Below are 26,414 nucleotides of genomic sequence, written 5' to 3'. Positions count from 1 at the left end.
CGACAGGGAAGGATGGATGCATCTATGACTTTATTTTTGATAAAGGTGCCATTGGAGACTACTCAAATAAATTGATTTTTGCTGGAATAAAAAATGTCCCAGAAATTACTATGGTTACAGACAAAGCCATTCTTGGATGCCTGCAAGCTTGTGTTACTAGTCATTGACAAGTTTGGCGCTGCTATGTCACTTGTGAAGGCTGATGTTGATAGGCAATCTCTCAAATTGGGCGTATACTCTCTGTAATTTGATACACAATATGTTGTCTCTGCGTTATGGTCACAGTGATATGTATGGAGGTCTCAACGCTGTTCTGCAATGGGTGTATTGTTTCTACAGATCTATGCTGGCATCTATATGCATATATACATATAGAGTAATGTCTATGGTCAGCGGTACTTATATGGTTAGCACAAGCACTCTCCCGACATCCCTATAGTCTCAGAGTCACTATTATATCGACCTGTTTCAGCACTAGATACGTCTCGGCTCTGTCATATAAACTGTATGTATGGCATGATCAATTGCAAAGCATCACAGATGTATGATAGCAGTATTGTATATATGGTTCAGTTCAATATGTGTCTCAGTTCAGTTCTATGAATAGCAGCATTGGCATTCTTTTCGTTGACATCACCATTACAATATATGTATGGCGCTATTGGCATCACAGTTCAAGAATATTATTGTGAAAATCAATAATGACCAAATAATTCATGTCAACCTCACTCAGGAGAATCCAAAGCCGCTTATTGCTGGGATTCAGTCCATTGGGTCGAGACCAACATAACCTTTGCCGGGTGTTCTGATATCTACTTAGAATATCCTTTCTTTGAACATTAGATCCGTTGGTTCTCCATCTTCAATTCATTTATGATGGTTATTTTACTCACGGGTTTAGTCTCAATGATCCTGATGCAAACTCTGAGAAATTATTATGAAAAGTATGCTCGCGAAGAAGATGATTTGGGTAGCAATAGCTGGCTCATGAATATGGCCCAAGAGGTGTGTAAACGGAAAGACCATGAGGTAGGGTTCAAAGGAGCTACCTATGTTGATTGCCTTCAAAAGCCATGTTTCTTATGTAAACAGCCTGGGCACACCACGATGACATGCCCACATCGCACAGCGACAAAATATGGGGTTGTCCCTGGCCCCCGCAAATATGTCCAGAGTGGCTTTGACTTTGTATTTGAATGGCAAATCAGAAATCATATCAATATGATCAAGCCAACTTATGTTATTCCCAACCAGGTTGACTCTGCTATCATCAAGTTACACAGTAGACGGATAACTTGCTTAGAATTTCACCCTACTAAGAACAATATTATCATGTCAGGAGATAAGAAAGGTCAAATTGGTATTTGGGACTATGAGAAAGTGACATAGAGGATAGTTTATGATAAAGTACATTCCTTCGTTCTGAATAGTATGAAATTTCATCCCGTGAACGATGATTATATATACACATCAGGATCTGATGGAACACTTAGCTGCACTTGATATTGAGACAGGAGTTCCAATCCTCCTGATGGACTGCAATCCTGATGGATGGAATGGACTGGCAACATGGAGAATGCTATATGGCATGGATATCAATTTAGAGAAAGATCTTTTACTGGTTGCGGATAACTTTGGGATTCTTTACCAGATAGACATTCGCTCAAATAAGAAAACAGATGAACCCATTCTAATCCACAAAAAGGGTTCTAAAGTTGTGGGACTTCATTTCAATCCATTAAATTCAGATCTTCTGATCAGCTGTGGCAATGATCATTTTTCTCGTCTTTGGGATATTCGCCAATTAAAAGCTGGGGCCTTCCTGGGAGAGTTGAAACACCCACGTGTTGTGAACTTCGCTTAGTTTTCGCCAAAACCTGCCAGTAAAATCATGACTACCTGCCAAGATAAGCGGATACGTGTATGGGATTCTATCTTTGGTGATTTGAGCTATCCAAGCCATGAGATCGTCCATAGTCATGATTTTAATCGTCACTTGACCTGCTTTCGTGCCGAATGGGATCCAAAGGATCCGTCCAAGTGCCTTGCAGTTATTGATCATTACATAAGTGATAATTTCAATGGCATAGCTTTGCATCCAATTGATTTCATTGATACAAGCAATGAACAACTTGTCGCTGAAGTAATGGATCCAAATATAACAACCGATCTCCTACTAATGACTTCAATCCTGATTCGATGGGATCTGCGCTCCAGTTTGTTAGCCCTCAGAGGATTTTAAGGGGAACGATCTTCTTTTTTAGGAAAAGAAATGACTCTATCTCTATTTTTGTAACTGCAGGTGAAACAACGCCCCTGTTTTGGGGTCGATTTGTTTTTCCCCTAGCAGAGTTTTATTTAATGTATTAAAAAATCATTTGTAAAGAGTTAGAGAGGAGAAAGTTCTGAGAGGAGAATTCTGAGCACTGGTGGAAAAAAACAGAGCTTCTATTGTACAATTTTGACAGAGATTTTAATAAAAATGCAGCTCTGACCCCTGAGATTCCTGTGGTATGAAATTTAACATTTGTGTCATCCTTTGTTTCATATGTAGCCTGTTATGTGTTCATTTCATTTCATGATCGTTTCCAATTGAACAAATGAAGTGTTAAGGTAGAATTCATAATTAGTATGCTCTGCCTTTAAGTTTGTTCATATTTAATGTTTTCTTCTGTTTGACAAGGATTCATCTTCTATGCCCTTGTCAACTCCTCAGCAGTCTTGCCGTTCCATTTAATCTCAATTTGATGTTAAAATTTCTTGCCTACCTTGCCTCAGGAGATAATCTGTGTTTTTGATTATATTTCTCTGTTTCAAGCTGTTTTTTGCCCATGCAGCCCAGAAAACCAATCAATTATCAAAAAAAAAAATCCCTTTCTATCAATTTACTAGCCTAAAATCAGTATTCCTTATTGGTCATCTCAGCCCCCTTTGAAGACTTTTCTGCTGAGATAGACCCGGAGAGAGCCCTCTCCTGTCCTCGTAGGGCTAGCTATGAGGCTGAGCTTGGTTTGATGTTGCCTCGAGTTTTACCTTCTTCAGCCTGAGGCAGATTCGAGCGCTAACATAGTGGCGACCATACTGGGGAATGATGGTTTGCTGTTGATGTGACATTCGACTGTAGATTGTCTTGCTCCAGTACATGAAATCAAATTGCAGATCTGATGCTGATGGTGGACAGCAGTCAGACACATATGCAGGCTGAAGCATTCACCTGGCGACTCCAACTCGATCCAGACATTCCAGTGCTTGCTGATCCATTCATGCAATGGTAGGGTATGTGGCAAACCCTGCACTTTGTGAAGCTGTAAAAGAGGTTAGAAATCAGTTAGCAGATTCTGAAATTAATGAAGAATTTTTCAGTGCCTTACTTCATTGGTTGAAATCTCCAAAGTTCCCTTTTGAAACTAAAACTAGATTTTGTGAGTTAGTTGTTGAAAGAGTGGAGAAGGAGATTCAATGTTTAGATGAGAAGATCCAGTCATATGATTTCCAAGACCCTAAAAAGTTCTTGGAAATCCTTCCTCCATTGAAACAAGAAATAACAGACTTGCCTACAGATGTTTACATTGACAGTGTGCAGCTGGAGGTATGTATTGCAGAGTTGGGGCAGCTAACAGAGTCTGGCTTTTGTGATCCAATGGCAACATACATGGAAATGTTTTTCAGTTTGATTGATAGATCAGGCTGTATTCTACGTGACCAGGCTCATTACGTGCATGAAGGGCTGCCAGCAATTACATCTGTGTCCTGGTGGAAGCATTCTCAACCGACATCATTCTCAGATTTACTTGAATGGTTGATCTGGCATTTCAGTATTACCTGACCTATTATTTTTGCAGCAAAGTAGGGTAGATTTTGTAAATAAATAAGCAGCCAAAGGGCAGCATCTTATTCTAGTTTCATTGCAGCTTTAGTTTGAAGTTAGTTAAGCTAGTTTTTCAGTCTTGAGATCGAATCAGTTTGAGTTCAGTTTCAGTTTGAAAATTGAGTCAAGAGTTGTGTCGATTTGTTGGAATGATGACTCCATCGCCCATTGGACGGAGGCACTGTCTGCTCTCCCAAAGTTCTGCGGTTCTTGGCACCTCCAAAAAGTGGCATCTGTCATCCCCATTGGAGCCGATGTTAGACTCCGTCTTCTCAAAGTCCTCTGTCAGAGTCAAATTGGCAGGTGACTGTCAAAATCTCAGTTCAAATATGCAGGCCAATGAAAATTAGCTTTCACCCACTGCTACTTAGATGATGGCAAAGGAAGAGTGACTGTTGTGCAACTTGTATCTAGTAATCTTAATAATGAAAACCCATGCTCTTTTACTTGGTCTGCTGAAAGAGAGAGGAAACTTCTTGGAATTTACTGGTGCAAGTCTTTAGGGCATAGGCATGTTTTTACAACAGATCCAAAAGGAGGATTAAAATTGTGGAGGTTGGAGTACACATTTAGAGAAGTCAATGGTTGGAGGGGATCCATCAAAAGAGTATCAGGCATCTTTAGTTGCTGATTTCACATCAGCATTCTTGGCACACATTGTATGTATTGATGTGAGACTTGTGGATCAGCTACTTGTTTGTGGTGATCAGCGGGGCAATATCGTTGCTTTTGAATTTCCAGTGAGATTGATCGATCTTGAAAACTCAATTATGCCAGAGAAGTTTCAAACATTTTGCTCATTTAAAGGAGCCCATGGTATCTCAAGTGTGGTTAGCATTTCAGTTGCAAGATCAAATGGAAAACAAATCTGTATATGTTCGACAGGGAAGGATGGATGCATCTATGAATTTATTTTTGATAAAGGTGCCATTGGAGACTACTCAAATAAATTGATTTTTGCTGGAATAAAAAATGTCCCAGAAATTACTATGGTTACAGACAAAGCCATTCTTGGATGCCTGCAAGCTTGTGTTACTAGTCATTGACAAGTTTGGCGCTGCTATGGCACTTGTGAAGGCTGATGTTGATAGGCAGTATCTCAAATTGGGCGTATACTCTCTGCAATTTGATACACAATATGTTGTCTCTGCGTTATGGTCACAGTGATATGTATGGAGGTCTCAACGCTGTTCTGCGATGGGTGTATTGTTTCTACAGATATATGCTGGCAACTATATGCATATATACATATAGAGTAATGTCTATGGTCAGCGGTACTTATATGGTTAGCACAAGCACTCTCCTGACATCCCTATAGTCTCAGCGTCACTATTATATCGACCTGTTTCAGTACTAGATAAGTCTCGGCTCTGTCATATAAACTGTATGTATGGCATGATCAATTGCAGAGCATCACAAATGTATGATAGCAGTATTATATATATGGTTCAGTTCAATATGTGTCTCAGTTCAGTTCTATGAATAGCAGCATTGGCATTCTTTTCGTTGACATCACCATTACAATATGTATGGCGCTATTGGCATCACAGTTCAAGAATATTATTGTGAAAATCAATAATGACCAAATAATTCATGTCAACCTCACTCAGGAGAATCCAAAGCCGCTTATTGCTGGGATTCAGTCCATTGGGTCGAGACCAACATAACCTTTGCTGGGTGTTCTGATATCTACCTAGAATATCCTTTATTTGAACATCAGATCCGTTGGTTCTCCATCTTCAATTCATTTATGATGGTTATTTTACTCACGGGTTTAGTCTCAATGATCCTGATGCAGACTCTGAGAAATGACTATGCAAAGTATGCTCGCGAAGAAGATGATTTGGGTAGCAATAGATGGCTCATGAATATGGCCCAAGAGGTGTGTAAACGGAAAGACCATGAGGCAGGGTTCAAAGGAGCTACCTATGTTGATTGCCTTCAAAAGCCATGTTTCTTATGTAAACAGCCTGGGCACACAACGATGACATGCCCACATCGCATAGCGACAGAATATGGGGTTGTCCCTGGCCCCCGCAAATATGTCCAGAGTGGCTTTGACTTTGTATTTGAATGGCAAATCAGAAATCATATCAATATGATCAAGCCAACTTATGTTATTCCCAACCAGGTTGACTCTGCTATCATCAAGTTACACAGTAAACGGATAACTTGCTTAGAATTTCACCCTACTAAGAACAATATTATCATGTTAGGAGATAAGAAAGGTCAAATTGGTATTTGGGTCTATGAGAAAGTGACAGAGAGGACAGTTTATGATACAGTACATTCCTTCGTTCTGAATAGTATGAAATTTCATCCCGTGAAGGATGATTATATATACACATCAGGATCTGATGGAACACTTAGCTACATTGATATTGAGACGGGAGTTCCAATCCTCCTGATGGACTGCAATCCTGATGGATGGAATGGACTGGCAACATGGAGAATGCTATATGGCATGGATATCAATTTAGAGAAAGATCTTTTACTGGTTGCAGATAACTTTGGGATTCTTTACCAGATAGACATTCGCTCAAATAAGAAAACAGAGGAACCCATTCTAATCCACAAAAAGGGTTCTAAAGTTGTGGGACTTCATTTCAATCCATTAAATTCAGATCTTCTGATCAGCTGTGGCAATGATCATTTTGCTCGTCTTTGGGATATTCGCCAATTAAAAGCTGGGGCCTTCCTGGGAGAGTTGAAACACCCACGTGTTGTGAACTTCGCTTAGTTTTCGCCAAAACCCGGCAGTAAAATCATGACTACTTGCCAAGATAAGTGGATACGTGTATGGGATTCTATCTTTGGTGATTTGAGCTATCCAAGCCATGAGATCGTCCATAGTCATGATTTTAATCGTCACTTGACCTGCTTTCGTGCCGAATGGGATCCAAAGGATCCGTCCAAGTGCCTTGCAGTTATTGGTCGTTACATAAGTGATAATTTCAATGGCATAGCTTTGCATCCAATTGATTTCATCGATACAAGCAATGAACAACTTGTCGCTGAAGTAATGGATCCAAATATAGCAACCGATCTCCTACTAATGACTTCAGTCCTGATTCGATGGGATCTGTGCTCCAGTTTGTTAGCCCTCAGAGGATTTTAAGGGGAACGATCTTCTGTTTTAGGAAAAAGAAATGAGTCTATCTCTATTTTTGTAACCGCAGGTGAAACAACGCCCCTGTTTTGGGGTCGATTTGTTTTTCCCCTAGCAGAGTTTTATTTAATGTATTAAAAAATCATTTGTAAAGAGTTAGAGAGGAGAAAGTTCTGAGAGGAGAATTCTGAGCGCTAGTGGAAAAAAACAGAGCTTCTATTGTACAGTTTTGACAGATATTTTAATAAAAATGCAGCTCTGACCCCTGAGATTCGTGTGGTATGAAATTTAACATTTGTGTCATCCTTTGTTTCATATGTAGCCTGTTATGTGTTCATTTCATTTCATGATCGTTTCCAATTGAACAAATGAAGTGTTAAGGTAGAATTCATAATTAGTATGCTCTGCCTTTAAGTTTGTTCATATTTAATGTTTTCTTCTGTTTGACAAGGATTCATCTTCTATGCCCTTGTCAACTCCTCAGCAGTCTTGCCGTTCCATTTAATCTCAATTTGATGTTAAAATTTCTTGCCTACCTTTCCTCAGGAGATAATCTGTGTTTTTGATTATATTTCTCTGTTTCAAGCTGTTTTTTGCCCATGCAGCCCAGAAAACCAATCAATTATCAAAAAAAAAAAATCCCTTTCTATCAATTTACTAGCCTAAAATCAGTATTCCTTATTGGTCATCTCAACCCCCTTTGAAGACTTTTCTGTCGAGATAGACTCGGAGAGAGCCCTCTCCTATCCTCGTAGGGCTAGCTACGAGGCTGAGCTTGGTTTGATGTTGCCTCGAGTTTTACCTTCTTCAGCCTGAGGCAGATTCGAGCGCTAACAGAATTCATATGTAAAAGGTTGTTTGGATTTCATAACTAACTACCTTTCTTTATAACATGAAGATGGATTCTTTATAAGTTTTTGTCCATATACTGCTGTGTTCTTTGAATTGGATGTTTTGCAGGACAAAAGAGAAGAAGGGAACTCCAAGAAGGGTTTGGACCCTAAAGGCCTTCTCAAACGTAGGACCGAAGGTACGTACCCTTATCATAAAATTTGCTTATAATAGCATAATGGATGTACGAAAGCATGTTTCTTTGAATAGATAACTTTCAGTCTGCTAGGGTTTCAACCCAAAAAGCCCTAGGGGAACTTTTCCCTCTATCAGAATTGGCGACTCCAGTGGGGACAACACTCTTGTTGTTCCTAGTTTGGGTGTTTTTCAAGCCAATCAGGGCTCAGCTACCTTGTCTGCTTGCTGTTACTGTCTGGTCTGTTCTTGAACTTTAAGCTTTGCCAGTTTCTTCAGTTTGTTTTTTTTATATTTTTCTTGAAGCTTTTCATATACGTTGTTTTTCTTAGATACAGAGGTGTATATATGCTTGTTTCTTTGAGTGAACCCGCGTATACGCAGGTTTCCTCAGATACAGTCGCATATACATGCAATCTGTACTTTAGTACAGTCGCGTATATACTGTAATTTTCAATATTTATAAATTTTTTTAGTCTTTGAAGGTTTGTCTGGTGGTTTGAGCTAGTCTGAAACAGTCATTTTCCAGTATCAGTCATTTGTTTTACAATGAGCATCTTGTTCTGATTCTCTCTGATTATAAGGAGTATTGGTCTTGTTTTTTTTTTGTTGATTGCAAGCGTCATCGTTTTTTGCTAAAGCACACAAGATTTCTTGCTAGGAATCTTGGCTGCTCTGTTTCATCAGGGTAGGAAGATTGATCACAATTTTTGTGTTAATCTTTCTTTTGGTGACTTTTTTGTTTGCTTGACAAAATCGCTTTTTGTGACCATCCACTTTATTGTTTCATGAAAGTTGTTGATTGACACTTTCTTGGAATTTGTCTTTTTGATCTTTTTGGTTTTCATTGCCAAAGCTTTCATTGCTGCTTTTGATTGTTAAGAGCGATTACAAACACATTTATTTTTGTTGAGTTTTCATCTGCTGTGTGGTGTCGATGCACAAAAGTGTTTAGTTGCCTATTCTTCAATCACAAGTTTCAGTGTTGTTGAGAGCATTTTTTTTTGAAAAGACTTTTTTGTTTGTTGCTTTGAAGAAAATCTTTTGAAAATCTTAGTTTTGCTTTCTTGAACTTGCTTTTCGTTTGGTTTCCTTTTAGTGAAGTGAAAGTGCTTTATGTTTGTCTTAGAACTTGTTTTTAGTGTTTAGATGAAATGAATGGTAGCATCTCATATTCCATCTAGGCATCATAAGTGGCAAGATAAAGTTTGATAAGCAAGAAACTTTCATTTTTGGTTTTTAGAGTAGTTTTAAATCTTGCATCCACATATATTTGTTGCATTAGGATAGATTTGCATCCCCTTTTAGGCATACATAGATTTGTTATCTTTTGTGAGTGCGAAGTGTGAATTAACGAAAAGAAAAGAAAAATTTGTTTTATTAGAAGTACCTCTGAACCCTATAGAAATTGCTCTTCATCGAAAAACGAAAAAGTGCATGTGCATGTAGTTAAGTTTTTATTAATTTCTTTTGCGTCAAAAAACACCACTAGTTTCACTTCCGTTACCTTGTGACTTAAAGAACAGCCTAATAAAATCAAGCACTAACTAAAATTCACTAGAACTTTTTGTTTTAGTCAGTTACACCAACAAGATTAGGATTTTAGGGCCTTGGATTAGGTGAGTGGAGAGTTAACTCTCCAAGGCCATATAAACGTCAAACATAGGAGTCTGAATAACGAGAGAAAATCCAATAGCGTTAGGAAGACCAGGAAAGCTCTGGATCTGGGAGTTAAGCACGAGGGTCTGTGAAGACAGGGAAGAGAGATACCCCCTCTCCTACTTGTCCGAACTTACCTCACGACTGTTCTGCCTGGCTTCTGCGACGAGTTGGTATCCATAGTTGCTGCTCCTAGGGAACTACACAGGTGGATCTGGAGGGGAATCTCGTGGCACCTGAGGTTGAAGTTGCATCACTCTCGACAATACTACTCGAGGGCACCCTTGCGAAGCTTGGGGGCTTGCACCGGCGCAGGCTATTGTTAGGAGGTCATCGTAACTTCCTCTGATACCTTTGCTAATAGGACTGGGTCCTCATCATCCCAGACTATCTTCGGAAGGCCCCTTATTTCACTTTCTCGTATTTTGGTGTCCGGTCTTAATCACCCGGAGCGGAAATACTTGGAAGTTGTTTGACTGGCTGTATCTTTAGGGACTTTATAGTGTGTGCTCTGTTCTCTTAGTTGGCCTAGCTTTCAATTTTTTGAGTCTTTAGTTAGATCATAACAAAAATTCAAAGTGGCTGACCGATCTCCTAGACGGTCTCGAAGACTTCGTGGTCTTTCGCCACCAAGTTTAGAGCCTTCTCCTAGAAGGCGCAGAGGCAATACTACCGGTGGGTTCCGTCCCACGCCGGTTGACGCATCGGGGATTGATCCTCCTCTCGGGGGAATTAGCGGCCAAGCAAGGCCTGGCACTTCTGAACAAGAGAGGGACACTCCAGTCCTTTCTCGAGTTCTCTTTCAAGCGGAGAATAACATAGAGGTAGAAGAACTCTCAGAGTCGTTAGCGGCTCCGAATTCTCCACTACCATCTAGTCATCCAGACGTATTGCAATACGTTGGGACTCCGACACATAGACCGTCAAGTCCAGGTTATGCTACGCGCTTACCATCGATGACCACTACTGGAAGCATGGCTTCTACAAGTGCTACGACTATGCAAACCCCAACATCAGTGCAAGGGGGAGGAACCATTTCCATCTCCTCTGCTTCCTTGTTTGGATCTTTTGCTAGCACATCTTTAGTTGGGTCTACCTCCATTCCGTCCACGAGTGGAAATGCCCAAACCAATGCTTTTGGTACTGGATTCTTCCCATTTGGCACCCACTCATAGGGTATTCCATCGGTTCCATTTTGGTGCCGCTACGTCCATGATGGGCGGATCGGCTTCATTCCAGGGTTTTCCTTTCGGAAGTGGTCATATACCACATTCCAACCCAACGATAGGATCCATGCCTTTTTGTTCTGTAGGACAAAGCAACAATCCTTTCCAAGGTTGGAATAACCCTGGGGTTAGTAGCGCGAGAACTGGGAATCCATTTATCGGCCAACAAGGGAATAGGCCATATTCCACGGTTAGTTCGTTTCAAAGTATTCCTCCCCTTGCTTTGGCTTGGAATCCGTATCAAGGGTTATCAACTCCTTACAATCCTTTAGGAGGAAACTTTGCTGGTTATGGAGGTTATACGGCCGGAGTTGGTCAAACTCCGAATTTTGTTGGATCACAAGGCTTGCCTTTTGGTTCAGCCAGTTCTACTGGTTACTTCGGGCAGCCTGGTGCCTCCCAAATTCCAGGACAATCTTTTCAGAACTTTGGGAGTTCTGCCCAGTCTGGGTGGAATCCCCAAGGTCCTCCTAGGCTTCCGTTTCTGGCAACGTTAAACTTGCCAGATCTCACTAAGTTAACAAATGACCCAATCAAGTACAATCCGGCCTGGCCTTCGGTCCCAACCAAACTCCCTTCGGACATTCCAAAATTCGAAGGGAAGAGTGGTGAAGACCCAGGCGACCATGTAACCACATTCCATTTGTGGTGCTCATCTAACTCCCTTATCGATGACTCGATTAGGTTGAGACTCTTTCAGCGCACCTTGACTAGTAATGTGGCCAAATGGTATATAGAGTTGCCAGGGGGCAGCTTTACATCTTTCGCTCACTTAGCCAATATTTTCTTAAATCATTTCCAGTTGCTTGTCCGCTATGATGCCAGAACTGAACTTCTGGCCACCTTTCGTCAGGATAAGGCAACCCACATTTCTGACCATATTCAGGAATGGAGACGGAGAAAGAGGCTCATTAAAGCCGAAATCCCTCCAGAGTACCGTCTCGAGTGGTTTTTGAAGTCTTTACAACCCGAGATCTCCAAGGATGTCTCCATGTCTGCGGTCTATTCTGAGGAGCAAGCCATTTTTAGGGCCCAGCAATTAGAATTGATCTACTCTCAGTCTGGGATCCTACAAAAGTACTTGCCATATGCTCCTGGATCTAAGGTTGAGGTAGCTAAGTCGAAGCCAGGTCCGCACGCGGATGGTATCATTGGGTCAGTAGACACAACTACAGTGAACTTGTTGAATCAATTGCAGCAGTTATCCTTGCAAACTGCTTCTAACAACCAAGTCACATCGTCTAATCCCCCCGCTTCCCAAAATTATTCAATTAATTCCGTCCAATATGATAACCCCAAAGGAAATCAAAATCCAATGGGAAAAAGAAAGGATGAGGTAAGAAAAAGAACCAGGATGGGAAGCTTGATGCAAATAAATCCGGTAACAACGTCGGTGGTGGTAGAAATGAGTCGAGAAAGAAAGTCAAGTTTCCATGCAAGTTGTGCAGTGGAGACCATCTAACTCATCTCTACCCTAAGATTGAAGACGCTCAGCGCTTGTTAGGACAGCAAGGGACTTCTAGTTCTCAAGCTGTGTTAACCAACCCGTTTGCCCAAGGGCAACAACTTCTTGCTGGTGCGAGCTCAAACCTTGGAACCTCCGTAGGGGGCAACCAGGAAGGGGAAAAATCGTCAAATGTTTTCATGATGGGTTCTAAAGTCCATGTGGCTACTCGATCACGTGATTATGGTGAGGCCGAAACTTCCAAGGACAAGACTGTTCCCGGCAGTACTAACCTTCATATTGAGCGACCCCTTGTCGAGACTATGCCACAGATACCGAAAGGTTCCGCTAAACGCGTGACTATTAATCCTAATGCTAGGGCCGCCCAGAATTACTCCATTGTGGAGGATTTGGCTCAGAGTCCGTGCGCCATGTCCGCTTTAGAGGTTCTCCAGTTGTGTCCGGCTCAGAGAAGTGATTTACTCTCCGCAATTGGAGCAGTCGATCCAGCTAACTCTTTAGTGCTCACTTTTGACATGTTAAATGTCAAAAAGCGACTCCCTCATCATATGACTTTCCAAATAAAGTCTACATACCGAAAAATCAATATTTTTCGCACCGTTATAGATGAAGGAGCTTCCACATGCGTCATGTCGATGTCATGCTGGAAGGCTATTGGATCACCTTCGGCTGTTCCTTCACCCACCGTCTTGATTGCATTTGATGGTCATTCTCATAAGCCGCATGGGATTATCCCGACCTTTCCTATATGTGTTGGGGGAAAGGTCGTCAATATTGAAGTAGAGGTCGTAGACGCTAACCTAGACTATAATATCCTATTGGGAAGGAACTGGGTATACGAGATGGATGCCATTGTTTCGACTCTGTTTCGTGTCATTTGCTTTCCTCATGAGGGGAAAATCGTTAAGGTTGATCAATTGGACTATTGTCCAGTCGATCCTAAAGCAAGCTCTGACTCTACTGTCCCTTTAGTGGATAACCCTCGCCCGCCGACTGAGAATTTAGGAGTAGGGATGTATTCCTCATTGATGGGTACATTTGATCTTCCCTCTCCTTTCGCTAAAATCAATGCTATTTCATCATCGAAGGAGTCTCCTCGAGAAGAGTTCTTCCGAACTCATTATTTATTAGACCCTTGGACCTTGCCTTCACCTACGACCACATTAGTTGAAGGACAAGTAAATGGAATGGCATTCCCTATATCTGCAGCTGAGCTTAGATATCAGTCTATCGTAGACTCTGCAGACAACCACTCTACTCCTTTTTCTAAAGAGGAGTTAGATGGTCATGTGGCCCCGGCTTGGAGCCTCGATTCTACCTCTGCCTTGGACTGCTTAGATTCGGTTTTACCTTCTGAAGAAGCAATCCTCGAAGTAATGATGGGTATAGATCGACCTTGGGAAGACTTACACCATCGTTCATATTTTCTTCCTCCATTGCAGGAAGTAGAATCTAGATTCTCCGAGATCCTCACTAGTGATGTTTGTACGGTGTCAAACCCTTTGGCTCTAGCACACATTCGTGCCGAAGGTAATATGTCGGTGATTTAAAAAACGATACCTATAAACATCTCTAGGGACCCTAACATCATCGAGAATATCTTCATCGAAATTGAGTGTTCCCCTGAAGAAATTCAAATTTACACTGACCTATTTAAGGAATTTCATGATGTATTTGCTTGGTCTTATGAAGAAATGCCTGGCATTGATCCTTCTATAGTTCAACATGAGATCAAGACGTATGAAAACACGAAACCGGTTCGTCAAAGGCTTCGGCTGGTTAACCCAAGGAAAGCAGCAGCTATCAAAGCTAAGGTTGAGAAGCTGCTAAGGGCGGGTTTTATATACCCTGTTCCTCTTACTGATTGGGTTTCTAATCCAGTCCCTGTGGATAAAAAGCAAGGAACAATCCAAGTATGCATCGATTTTAGGGACCTAAACAAGGCTTGTCTGAAAGATAATTACCCCACGCCATTCATTGATCAAATTATCGACGAGTGTGCGGGTAATGAAATTTTTTCCTTCATGGATGGTTTTTCGGGTTATAATCAAATTTCTATCCATCCTGAAGATCAACATAAGACAACTTTTATATGTCCCTGGGGTACCTTTGCATATAGAAAGATGCCTTTTGGTCTTAAAAAGGCTGGAGCCACTTTTCAGCGGGACATGTCATATGCTTTCCACGACATCAAACATGTCATCGAGGCATACTTGGATGATCTCGCTGCTCGTTCTCGAAAGAGAACTGATCATCCTAGTCATCTTCGATTGGTTTTTGAACGATGTCGTTTTTATAAAATCCGTTTGAATCCCAACAAGTGCGTTTTCGCGGTTACGTCCGGTTGGTTGTTAGGGTTCATCGTGTCCAATGAAGGGATTTAGGTTGATCCCTTCAAGGTTGAGGCAATAGTTCAGTTGCCTCCCCCGTCCTCAATTCGACAACTTCAAAGTCTTCAAGGGAAGGCTAATTTCTTAAGACGGTTTATAGCAAACTATGCCGAGATCACTAAAGGGTTCATGCGTTTGCTACGGAAAGGAGTTCCATTTGTGTGGGACGACTTTGCGCAGCGGTCGTTTGATGCTTTGAAAAAGGCATTAGTCTCTGCCCCGCTTTTGAGTCCACCGGATTATGGTAGAGACTTCCTTTTATATCTCGCTACAGCAGAATCAACCATTGGTATGGTTTTTGTTCAGGAAGACGATGCTCTCGCCGAGCATGTGATTTATTATTTGAGCCGAGGCTTAATAGGTCCTGAACTTCGCTATTCTCTGGTTGAGAAGTTGGCCTTGGCAGATGTCCATGCTGTGCAGAGGCTCCGTCATTATATCCTGCTACGCAAAAATTTTGTCTTAGCGGCGGTCAATCCATTTCAATTTGTCCTCAGTAGGCGAGTGATTGGGGGCAAATATAATAGATGGATAGTCATTTTGCAAGAATTCGATCTTGAGTTCTTGTCTGCCAAGTCTAAGAAATCCATGGTTTTCGCGGAGCTGATTTCTGAGCTACCCTGTGGAGAGGATACTGTTTATGAGGAAAGTTTTCTTAACGAACATTTATTCCTCATCTCTTCACTCAACCCTTGCTATGGAGATATCATTGTTTATCTCCAGACTTCGAAGTTTCCTCTACTTTCTCCAAGGATGAACGCCGAAAATTACGTCACCTGGCTAAAAACTATGTTATCGTTGGTGACACATTATACCATCGAGGGGTTGATTCAATCCTTCGGCATTGTTTAACCTTAGAGGAAGCAGAGTCTGTGCTCAATGACTGCCACAGTGGAGCTTGTGGCGGTCATCTATCAGGGCTTGCTACAACCCAGCGCATCTTACGTGTCGGCTATTTTTGGCCTTCACTCTTTAAAGACTGTGTGGAAGCGGTCAAACGCTGTCACCCTTGTCAAATTTTTACTTGGAAGATGCGCGCGCATCTAGCTCCTCTTTTTCCCGTTGTCACCATCGGTCCCTTTACTAAGTGGGGTATTGATTTTACAACTTGTAATCTGCCTTCAGCGGCGAATCACAAGTATATTATCGTGGTTGTGGACTACTTTACGAAGTGGGCTGAGGCCATGCCTACTTATAAGAACGATAGTGACACGACAACATTGTTTATTTTCAATCAGGTTATCTCAAGATTCGGTATCCCAAGGGAGATTGTCACTGACCATGGCAGTCATTTCCAGAATCAACTGATGTCTGAATTGGCTCTTAAATTAGGTTTCCGCCAGGAGCATTCGTCCCCTTATTATCCTCAGGCCAATGGACAGGTCGAGGTAGTCAATAAAACTCTTAAGACAATACTCCAACGGACGATTGATAAAAATCAGTCCAATTAGCACATTATGTTGTATTCGGCTCTTTGGGCATACCGAACCTCCGTCAAAACGGCTACTGGTTTTACTCCTTTTCAGTTGGTTTATGGGATGGAATCTATCTTTCCGGTTGAATGTGAAATTCCTTCTCTTAAGTTGGCTGTTGAGCTCCTTCCTGAGACTTCGAGTCTCGAAGAGCGCCTACTTCACTTGGAACACCTCGATGAGTAGCGTCGAGATGCCGCCACAGTGAATGAGGCTCACAAGAAAAGGGTTAAAACACAGTATGATAAGTCTGTCCGTCCTCGAGTCTTTGCTGAAGGTGACCTTGTCTTGGTCTATGACCAAGATAAAGACACCTTCGGGGTAGGCAAATTTAAGCCTATGTGGTACGGTCCTTTCATTATTAAACGAGTTTTAGAAAAAGGATAGTATGAGTTAATTGATTTCGAGGGAAACAAGCTGGCGGAGCCCCGAAACGGGCTCTACCTAAAGAAGTGCTTTGCTTAGTTTTGGCCAGGCAATGGATTCTTTGTACTTTATGTATATTTGTACATATATCGTCGAGAGTTTTCTGATATCAGCACTTTTTGGTCTGCTGTGGTAGGTGTTGATGGATGATTTGGTCTATTTTGGGTTCGCTGATGGTGCTAGTCGGCACACTCGGAATCTTGCTTCCGCAGCTTGGGTACTCTATTATCCAACTGGTCAATTGATGGCATCAAGAGGCGTGTGCATCGGTCCTGCTTCAAACAATATTGCCGAGTATACTGTTGTTATTAATTTATTATCCGAGGCAATCTCTCATGGGATCGACTCGTTGGTAGTGTATCTTGATTCTCAATTGATAATGTCTCAATTAAATAACATTTATCGGGTACGTGATCCATATTTATATCGCCAGTATTTAAGGGTGAGGTTGTTGCAAAGATCATTTACTTATATTAATTATTTGCACATTCCAAGATCTCATAATTGGTTAGCTGATTCTATCACTAATTAGGCATTAGACTGGCACATCAATCATTCATCATAATAAAATCAAGCATAAAAAAGTCAAACTGTATATATATATATATATATATATATATATATATATATATATATATATATATATATATATATATATATATATATATATATATCGTAAAGCATCTCGAGTGTACATATGTGTGTCCAAAAAATATACAAAATTGGGACTCAAATGCCCATAATCATGTCCGGCATATCTAATGCCTTGACATAGGATGAGCGTCTAAGCATGTAACTATAGCATTGGCCACACGCCAAAAAATGCGAACCCAGTCACGTGGCATGCCAACCACATGACGCTGCATATCCTCAAGAAGGTCCTCTATGACGGCCATCGGTACTCGGCAGCTTAGTCTCGCCAAGTGTCGCTGGATGTTGTTTAGAGTCCGTTCTGTATCCGCAGCCGCCTCTTCGGCTCCTCGGCCGCATCGTCCATGCCGCGGGAATCCATCTGGTCGTACTGGCCCGATGTCTGGAACATGATCATCATATCAATCATTTGAATCTCATCAAAAAATATTTTTCAAAATTCATCATTATATTTGAAAAATCTAAAAAAAATTATAAAATCAAAAAATCTTACCAATCTCGCCCCATGCTGCATTCGGTGGTAACGCTAGATCAAGATCTCCTCGGAAATCCAGCCCAGCATAGGGGTAGTCATCCACGGCGATGATCTGCTGATCCCACCAGGTGAAGAAGTCATTGTCGAAAGTAGTCCTTGGGACCTCCCCACACCCCAGACGTTTCATCAGATCAGCCCACCGGCCCATGCGTGGATCACGTGGGGTGCTGATGGAAACTGCTACCCTGGGGCAGAGTGCGGGAACCTTCTCGAAAAAGAAAGTACACAAGATGCTCTCATATCCAAAGTTCTTGGTCTGTCCCCTCCTGATAGAAGTGAGCTGGCTCTTCATGTTGGCCAGAAGAGGAGTACACCAGTCGAACACAGTAGTGAGACAGTCAACTGCCATGCTCATGTTTTGCCGTGACACCTGATGCAGGGAGGATGATCCGTTCACTCGAGCCATGGTGAACAGGATTATCCTAAGTGATGAAATCGCCACATGTGTGATGGAAATCTGGCTCCCAACCTTCTTGGGATGTCCCGGGCAGTATATCTGTACATAGTCCTCTATCGAGAGGCTACTCCGTGTCTTGCCCGGGACTGTACTACCTCTCCCCTTCGGAAAAGGCCCGTGATAAAATAGATATCCTCCACTTCTACCCTGAGCGGCATCTGATCGATCATAAAGGCTTCCTCATCGACATCCCAATAATCAATGAGCATCTCAAGTAGACGCGTGTTTGCTTTCATATTTGGAAATTTGAAAAATTTAAGCAAACCGCATCCCCGTAGTGCATCTAATGCTTCTGGACTGTTCATAACTCCATTATCTAGCGCTGCGTGCTCTCTTTCACGCCACGTGATAGGCATCCTGAAAAAAAAATGATTCAAAACTGTTAGTTTTTGTTTAATGGTTCGCGGCGTATACGCGGGTCCCTGTGCACACAGTCGCGTATAGGGCTCGCGTATACGCGGGTTCAATATTACCAACCCGTGTATACGCCGTGAGGAAATTTTTGACAAAAGTTCAATGGTGAAACATCAATAAAAAATCTTAAAACTTGTCACAATCAATTTCAAGCTAAGTATAAGAGTTACCTAGAGGTTTTTGACGAATTTGAACGGTTGAATCTGGCTGTGGGAAGTTTGCTCCTTTTGCTCCAAAACCTTTGCTCTCAAACTCAAATGGTAAAAATGGTGAGTCAAAAATGCTTTTTATAAGTTTTGAAAATGCAAAATTTTTTCAAAATTTTATTTCGTTTGGCCTCATGTGACTTTTAACTTGGGAGCTTGGAATGTCAAGATTGGTTTATTTTTCAGGACATTTTGGACGTTTTTCGACAGTTCGAGACGGTTCCATGACTGCTGACCCGTCATGACAGGTATCATCTTCTCACTGGCATATAGGTTAGGGACATCATTTTTCCGTTGCATTATGCATACTAGCCTCCATTTGCCGATACATCTGCCATAGGGTTGATCCCATCGTGTTATGGTTCGTAAGCCATCTTCACTCACCAATTCTTTAAATCATGACACGATGGTAGAGCCATCCTTTACATGGGCATCCTAGTTAGCACCTCACTGACATTTGTTGCCCATGCTGCTCCGATTTGAGTAGGCTCGGGAGTCCTCTATAATCCCGCCATGACGTATGCGTTGAAGACTCATTCCTCTTAGCTTCTCCGCTTTGTTCTGGCCTTATACCCTAGAGGCTCCTTTGTGTTGAGTTGTACTACTGCATTGCATGTTGACCACTTGCACCTTTTGGCCTAGAGCCGGCTTCACTTGGACTCGTGTTTAAGCCAACTTTTGACCATGACGTCTGCAAAATCAACCTTGCATACCTTTGACTTCTGCAGCTTGACACACCTTGACCCGTGGAAGGAACATACCTTTGAGTGTCACTGACCAGTTTTCCCTGCATTGAGCATAGGAACGTTCCTTTCCCAGGAACTAGATCATCTGTTTCACCGACACTCGTTCTTTCCTCTGTACCATAGCATTCTTTTATTCTTTTTCCAGCTTAACAGAAAAAGACAAAAAAATTAAATATTCCAAAAAGAGCGGGAACGAGACATTATTTCCATTTATTGTTGGCAGCTAGAGTCAGTCGTGTCGCCCTTGAACAAAGCACTCAAAACAAAGTCTCCTCCGCATGGGTGGGATTTAGTTTGACTTAGGTACGCCATAACCTTGTTATTGAGTCAGTTCTCCCCCGATTGGTTATCTCTTCCAATCATATGGAGGGTTCGTTCGTGCCTCCTGCATGGCGAACTTATACAGAGTCATCATATGCTGCCACATAGTCACATTGAGTCGTGCTTTTGTTCAAGGGAAGTTAGCCTGAGTCGGCCTTTCTACGGTGTCTCTTGACTCATTTTTTCAGTCGGTCATCCCTGGTTGTCAGTGTCATGTCTATTATCACATCAGTTATATTGGTCCTTTACTCGTGCCAGTTTGAGAAGGTCCCCATTGACTTCTTGCTGGCGGGTCTTGTCCTTATCGATGACGACATCTTGCTCTGAGGACAGGCCTAGAGCCACACCCTGGCCCTATTTTCATTATTGATAGGTCACCTTGTGCTCAACATCAATCAGTATCATGGGTCTTTGACTGAGCGGTTTCCCTTGTGTTCAACGTCAGCTTACATTATCACACATTGGGATTCGTGCAGTACCTTGGTTTCCATTTGACCCTATTGGTGGATACGTCGCCTCTGTGTCAGCTTTCATTATTGGTTGGTTCAGAGGGTTTCTGCCGTGCGCTAGCCACATCTTGTGTACGCTGGAAACGTACTTTGGTTGGGTTACTACATCTTTTTTGTCTGATTCCTTCCACATTATTGGCCTACGGGTTACACTTGCGCTAGATTGATGAAGGATGCCTTAATACCTTCCTTCTAGCGGATCTTTCCCTATCGACTCCGACTCATTGCTCTGGGGCAAAGATCTAGAGTTCATTTGGCAGTACCTTGGGGTTTGTAGTCATTAGTGGTAGATCCTTCGCTATCGACAGTGGGAAACCATCATTGTCTCCTGATCGATAGATTCTTACAGGTTTTCGACTCCAGCTCACCTATTCACACTTGTTAGATTGTACTGGGTACCTTGACGCTCATTATCATTATCAGTGAGTAGTCTCACATTTGTTAACGGTATACATCAATGACCGGTAATCAAATGATTTCTCACATGGTCAACTTCAGATCATTTATTCCCATGGTGTAGAAATGTACCACGCCGGTCGGTGAAGACCTTAGGTTGTATCAGCATTCATTGGTTTACTTGACGGTTGCTCCTGTTGCTGCTAGTTGATACCACTCCACTTTATATGTTGCAGTCAGTCATGGCGACATTCTATATGATGGCACCTGAGTTTGTAGTGTAGTACCATCCTATTCCATCATGTTCAGTTGGTACCTTTTGGGATCAGTCTTTGATATCGGTGATCCGTTGCATCTTTCAGCATCATTGACAGTCTTATATGTGATATTCAGACATGTACTTGTTCATTATGATCAGATGATCCATTATGTATCTTTCAGTCATTTATACTTGTATACTTAGTGGATCCGCTTGTACTTGATATGCGGACATGCTTTACTTTTTCTGAGCATGGGTATGCCCGCCTCAGCCAGTGTTTCTTTCTGATCTCCTTTGGTGGCTTGGCAGGTTGAATTTTGGTGAAGTCCTCCTCGGTTTTTGCCAGACTTCCTTTCCATGTACTCGCATAATATATTTCGGCCATCATGTACCCCTTCTGACCTCATATATTAGGGGGCATCTGTTATAGCTCCGAATCTCACTCTTATGGTTTGTGATGCTGTACTCATGGCCTAGGGCAACCCCTCCTTCTAGACCTGGTCCTAAAATTTAAAAAACAGTGTTTTATCCCTTATACGCGACATCGCCCTGAGTTAAACGCGTGTATACGCGGGTATGTGTATAGCCAACCTGCGTGTATGTATTAAAAAACTTAAAAAAATATAAGACTCCTTATTTTCAGGCGGAGATCGCAGGTTTTACCTGCTGATCACCTGTTAATGCCCGTGGCCCAACTGTTCCCAACCAACTCCTAACTAAAAAACTACTTTGGAGATGGTATAAAAAGACCTCAAAGGGAAGGCCTAAGGGAGGAGAGAGGAGAGAGAAAGGTTATTATGCTGAGATTTTTCCCTTGACTAGGTTTGAAGTCCCTTGTGCCTTCTGCACTTCCCCCATTTTGTACAGGAAACCTTTGTTTCCTTGTGTGTTGATGTTCATCCACCATTTTTGACATCATGGAGAGAGTCATGGAAGGAGTTTGTTAGAGGCTTGAGGATGGAACGGATCTGGAAGGAAGCTTTGCTTGGAGCCTGCTGAAGGTGACTCAGGTGAAAACATTCCTTTTTATGTATTTTATTTGTCTATAATAAAAGAAACACATGTCTTGGTTCCCGAAATGAATCTTCTTTATGTTAATGATATTCATGTTTAGAATTCATATGTAAAAGGTTGTTTGGATTTCATAACTAACTACCTTTCTTTATAACATGAAGATGGTTTCTTTATAAGTTTTTGTCCATATACTGCTGTGTTCTTTGAATTGGTTGTTTTGCAGGACAAAAGAGAAGAAGGGAACTCCAAGAAGGGTTTGGACCCTAAAGGCCTTCTCAAACGTAGGACCAAAGGTACGTACCCTTATCATAAAATTTTCTTATAATAGCATAATGGTTGTACGAATGCATGTTTCTTTGAATAGATAACTTTCAGTTTGCTAGGGTTTCAACCCAAAAAGCCCTAGGGGAACTTTTCCCTCTATCACCCACTTAACTTCTTTAACTAACCCTCTCATGCGATGACAAGTGGCACTCATGCATGAATCAAATTTTCATGTTAATTTCTTTAAATCAACTCAGTTAATCATTCTTCTTGCATAACCATTCCACCTGAGTTGGGTGCACAACCGGGAATCAAGAATTTCTTCATCAACCAGTGCAACAAGTAGCTTCTCCTTCCTAGGGCTTGTTAAACTTACTAGGTCAGATTCATTCTAAGGATGAACTTACAGTGCAAGCATATGCCATCCCCTTCAATCTTGTGATTAAAAAATAATTGGGGTACTTGCCAGAAATGGTGGGGGAAAATTTGGAAATCTATCAGTCGTGTTGGCAACTTACTCTTGAACATGACACTCTTTGCTTCATGTCGGGTTGGGACATCCTCCTTTGTATCATTGACCTTCCTGGGTTTGGGCCATTCATTTTTGCCTTCCATTTGATCTCTGCCACGTCATCATGACCACCGATCCTATGGATCCAAAAGTAGCCAAACTTCCAGTTGTGTCACTGATATGTTCAAGAGTTGTTCTTTTGCAGTTACACTTACCTCTCATTCTATGTATCATCCAAAATCATTTTGCATTCTCTCATCTCATGTTGATGATGTGGGATTCATTATGGCCCTCCTTCAACATGGTTGCTTTCTGTCGACTTCAACTCATTATCTGGGAAGTTGACCGAGAGACTCCCTTCCAGTACCTTAGAGCTTGCATGCCTTAATGGCAAGTTCTTCGCACTCGACGACAAGTTCACATCATTGGCTTTCAATCGCGTTATTTCACGGGTGTTCGACTTCAGTTCCAGTATTCACATTCTGTGAATTGTACTAATAGTACCTTAAGGGCCATTTTCATTATTGGTGGTTTCTCTCGTGCTTGTTAACAGTTTACATCATTGACTAGTAACAAAGTGACTTTCTAGCATGTTCGACGTCAACACATCTATTCGCATGCTAGAATCTGTACTTTGATTGGGTCGTGTTGGAGCACAAGACCTTGGACTCAGATCACACAACTCCAGGTTAAGAAGTGGTGTGACATGGTTTATGATGATATGCATTTCTCTTTCGGATGGCTGGCTGCGACTAGACCATGAGTTATCATATGCGATCCTCCTCATTATTAGATGGTTGCGACCATACCTTGGTTTCATTATCATCCTCTTTGACAGATCGCTGCACCCATACCTGGATCCATTTACATGATCATTCTATGGATGGCTGCATCCATGCCATGATTCATGTATCATTTGACAGAGATCTCAGTTTATGTATGTGTATTTGTACTTGCTTGCAGGTTTTCCGGCGGCAGACTGGTTCCCCGCATTGATTTATAAAGCATTTAATCCCTCACTCCGGCTCGACCTTCGTGCTTTAGGGGGAATCTGTTACACAACATTTTGTCATTATCCCTATACTCCTCGTTCCTTGATCCTGGAGGACCTCTACAGTGAACCACACATGCTTTTCCTTCATGGAGAAACTCCCATTATGTCCCTCTTCATGAGCAGATCATTTCCCTTTTTCACCATTTCCAATAAAACTTCTGTTTTGCCCAGTTTACAAGGCAGGCGATAATGACCTTTGTCTCCCCCAAATTGATGTGTAGAGATGAGCACTATTCCCCGCACCGATTGGTGCGACTGAGCTGTGTTCCACTCGCGTCGGTCCTGTTATGGAAAGTTTTTTAAATTAGAGTTGAAGCTTCCAGCTCTAGAAGCTCCGTAACAGAAGTCTAGTAAATGGTTTGGCCGGATGGGGTCAAGGATGACAGTTTGGGCTCCTTTCCCCTATAATGATGGAACTACCTCAAGGGATAATTCCTTCTCCCATGAGAATAGGATCCATCTCCCATCCATATTTCCTATATAAACCTCCCTTCTTCCCAAGCACAAGCTAGTTAGAGTGTTGGCTGAGTGTGTGTATACTATTTTGATTAGACAAGCAAGCTATTACTAGTTGTAACCACCTAGTTGTGTGAGGGAGAAGTTTTTTTGGTTTCGAGTGAAGCCTAAAGGGAAGATCCTTTAAACTATTATTGTTTGAAGCCATCATGGAGTGCTAGCAGAAGTGTGTTGGAACCCGGTATTATCAGAGGAAGACTGCGACGTCAAGACGAATGGTTGTAATCTCTCTTTGATATTAATATATGCAACTATCAATTGATTTGCTACATGTTTTGTAATATTACATATTCATTTCTTAATGCTTCTTGACTCATTAAGTAGGTTGAATTGCAATTTGTCTATTATTATGTTTGTGTGTTGTTGTTGTTTACTTGTTTCAGGAGCTTGAAGAAGGAAGAGAGAGATTGCTGGAGCGAGCAAGCAAGGACATCATCAAGCAGGATAAGAGACCAAGAGGTAACCTCAGGAAATATTCTGTAGAATGTATCTATTGTGGCTAGACCCATTATCGGGCTAGAGGAATTTGTGGTGAAGTAAAATTATAAGTGCGGACACATACAAATTCCTTAGCCCGATTGTTGGGTCCCTATAATACTAGTGATTACCCCATTAATATTATAGTTATACCCCTTATTTATATTGTTGTGCCCCCATTACCCCCATATTGTTATTAATGTGCCCATAGAATCCCTCTATTGTTATTTTTGTGGCTTTATATTATTATTGTTAGGTCGGTTGGATTATATTGTGACTCCATAGACTCCTATATATAGAAAGGAGGTTTTGTCATTTGAATCATCCAAGAATTGTTCATTTATGTAATGTAAAGGAGGTTGCCCCCTCGAAGAGGCTAAATTCTAAGGTGTGGATATCTCTTTTCTATCTTTTTGTGAGCTGGTTTCATAACAATTGGTATCAGAGCTTTGGATTCTAGGGTTTCGCTGCTCCAAACAGGTCATCGTGGCATTTTCGCTATAACTTTTTTTCTGTGACGTTTCAGAAGTCGCAAAAAAAACCCATTTGATAAGAAATCGCGCTGAACCTTTGGTCCGAATTTCAGAGCTTTTCGCACGATATTGGCGGAGATATGATCTCAGGAAGTTGGTCTTTTTGTAGACTCTTGAATTACACTCAAAACAGGTGACCTGGGGAAAATCGTCATAACTTTCTTTCTGAGCATCGGATTGAAATTTCGTAAGAAGGTACAGAAAGAGGACAGACTGTAGTTTTCTTTTATATATTTTTCAGAGTCAAAGGTTGAAACAGTGACATGTGGCACTTCATACAAGTTCGCTCTACTGAACTAGTCTATAATCAGGTCACTGCGGGAGATTGTGCATAACTCTTTCTTGGAGAATCCAATTTGGTTCAGACTAGTGGCATTGGAAAGAGGACACAGAAGGCTACTACAAGTCAAAATTTTAGAACTGGATGATTCGAAATTACAGAGATACATCAGATTCAATATCAGGCTTCTACAAAGTAAAAAAAGGTGTGTAGTTTTTATTTTTTATTTTTGCATAAGCTTGGTTTGAAGGAATTCAAAGGGCCTAGTAAAGCATTATTATCGGTAACTGATGCCCCGAGGAAAGTAAATGCAAACACCTAGTAAGGAACCTGAAAGCTCTAGCATGACTCATGAAGAAGAGGAAGAAATGCTACATGATATATCAAAATTACAAGAACAAGTGCAACAAATGTCACGCTCACAAAAGCTAACAGATGCTAAGATAAATGGCGTGGAATCTAAGATAAAGGGCATGGAAGCTAAGATGGACGATTTGAAGATAGATTTGAAGACAGACATGGAAAATTTGAAGACAGATTTGAAGATAGACATGGCAGATTTGAAGACAGATTTGACAAATTTTCTACAAGAGATACTTACTAATGGTGAAAAGGTTGTAAAGGAAACTC

The 26,414-nt window shown here is 41.5% G+C and overlaps 2 pseudogenes; both read left to right on the top strand.

The window, feature by feature from the left end:
- The first annotated feature begins 906 nt into the window (after positions 1 to 906).
- Positions 907 to 2,242, top strand: LOC149152490 (protein DAMAGED DNA-BINDING 2 pseudogene; annotated as a pseudogene).
- Positions 2,243 to 4,449: 2,207 nt separating this feature from the next.
- Positions 4,450 to 6,986, top strand: LOC149152489 (protein DAMAGED DNA-BINDING 2-like; annotated as a pseudogene).
- Positions 6,987 to 26,414: the final 19,428 nt, after the last annotated feature.

Source organism: Pinus tabuliformis, chromosome 9, assembly GCF_031772625.1.
Source record: "Pinus tabuliformis cultivar Carrire ecotype Pingquan chromosome 9, CPIR1, whole genome shotgun sequence".
Classification (NCBI taxonomy): Eukaryota; Viridiplantae; Streptophyta; class Pinopsida; order Pinales; family Pinaceae; genus Pinus; species Pinus tabuliformis.
This window is presented reverse-complemented; position numbering and strand designations above follow the sequence as displayed.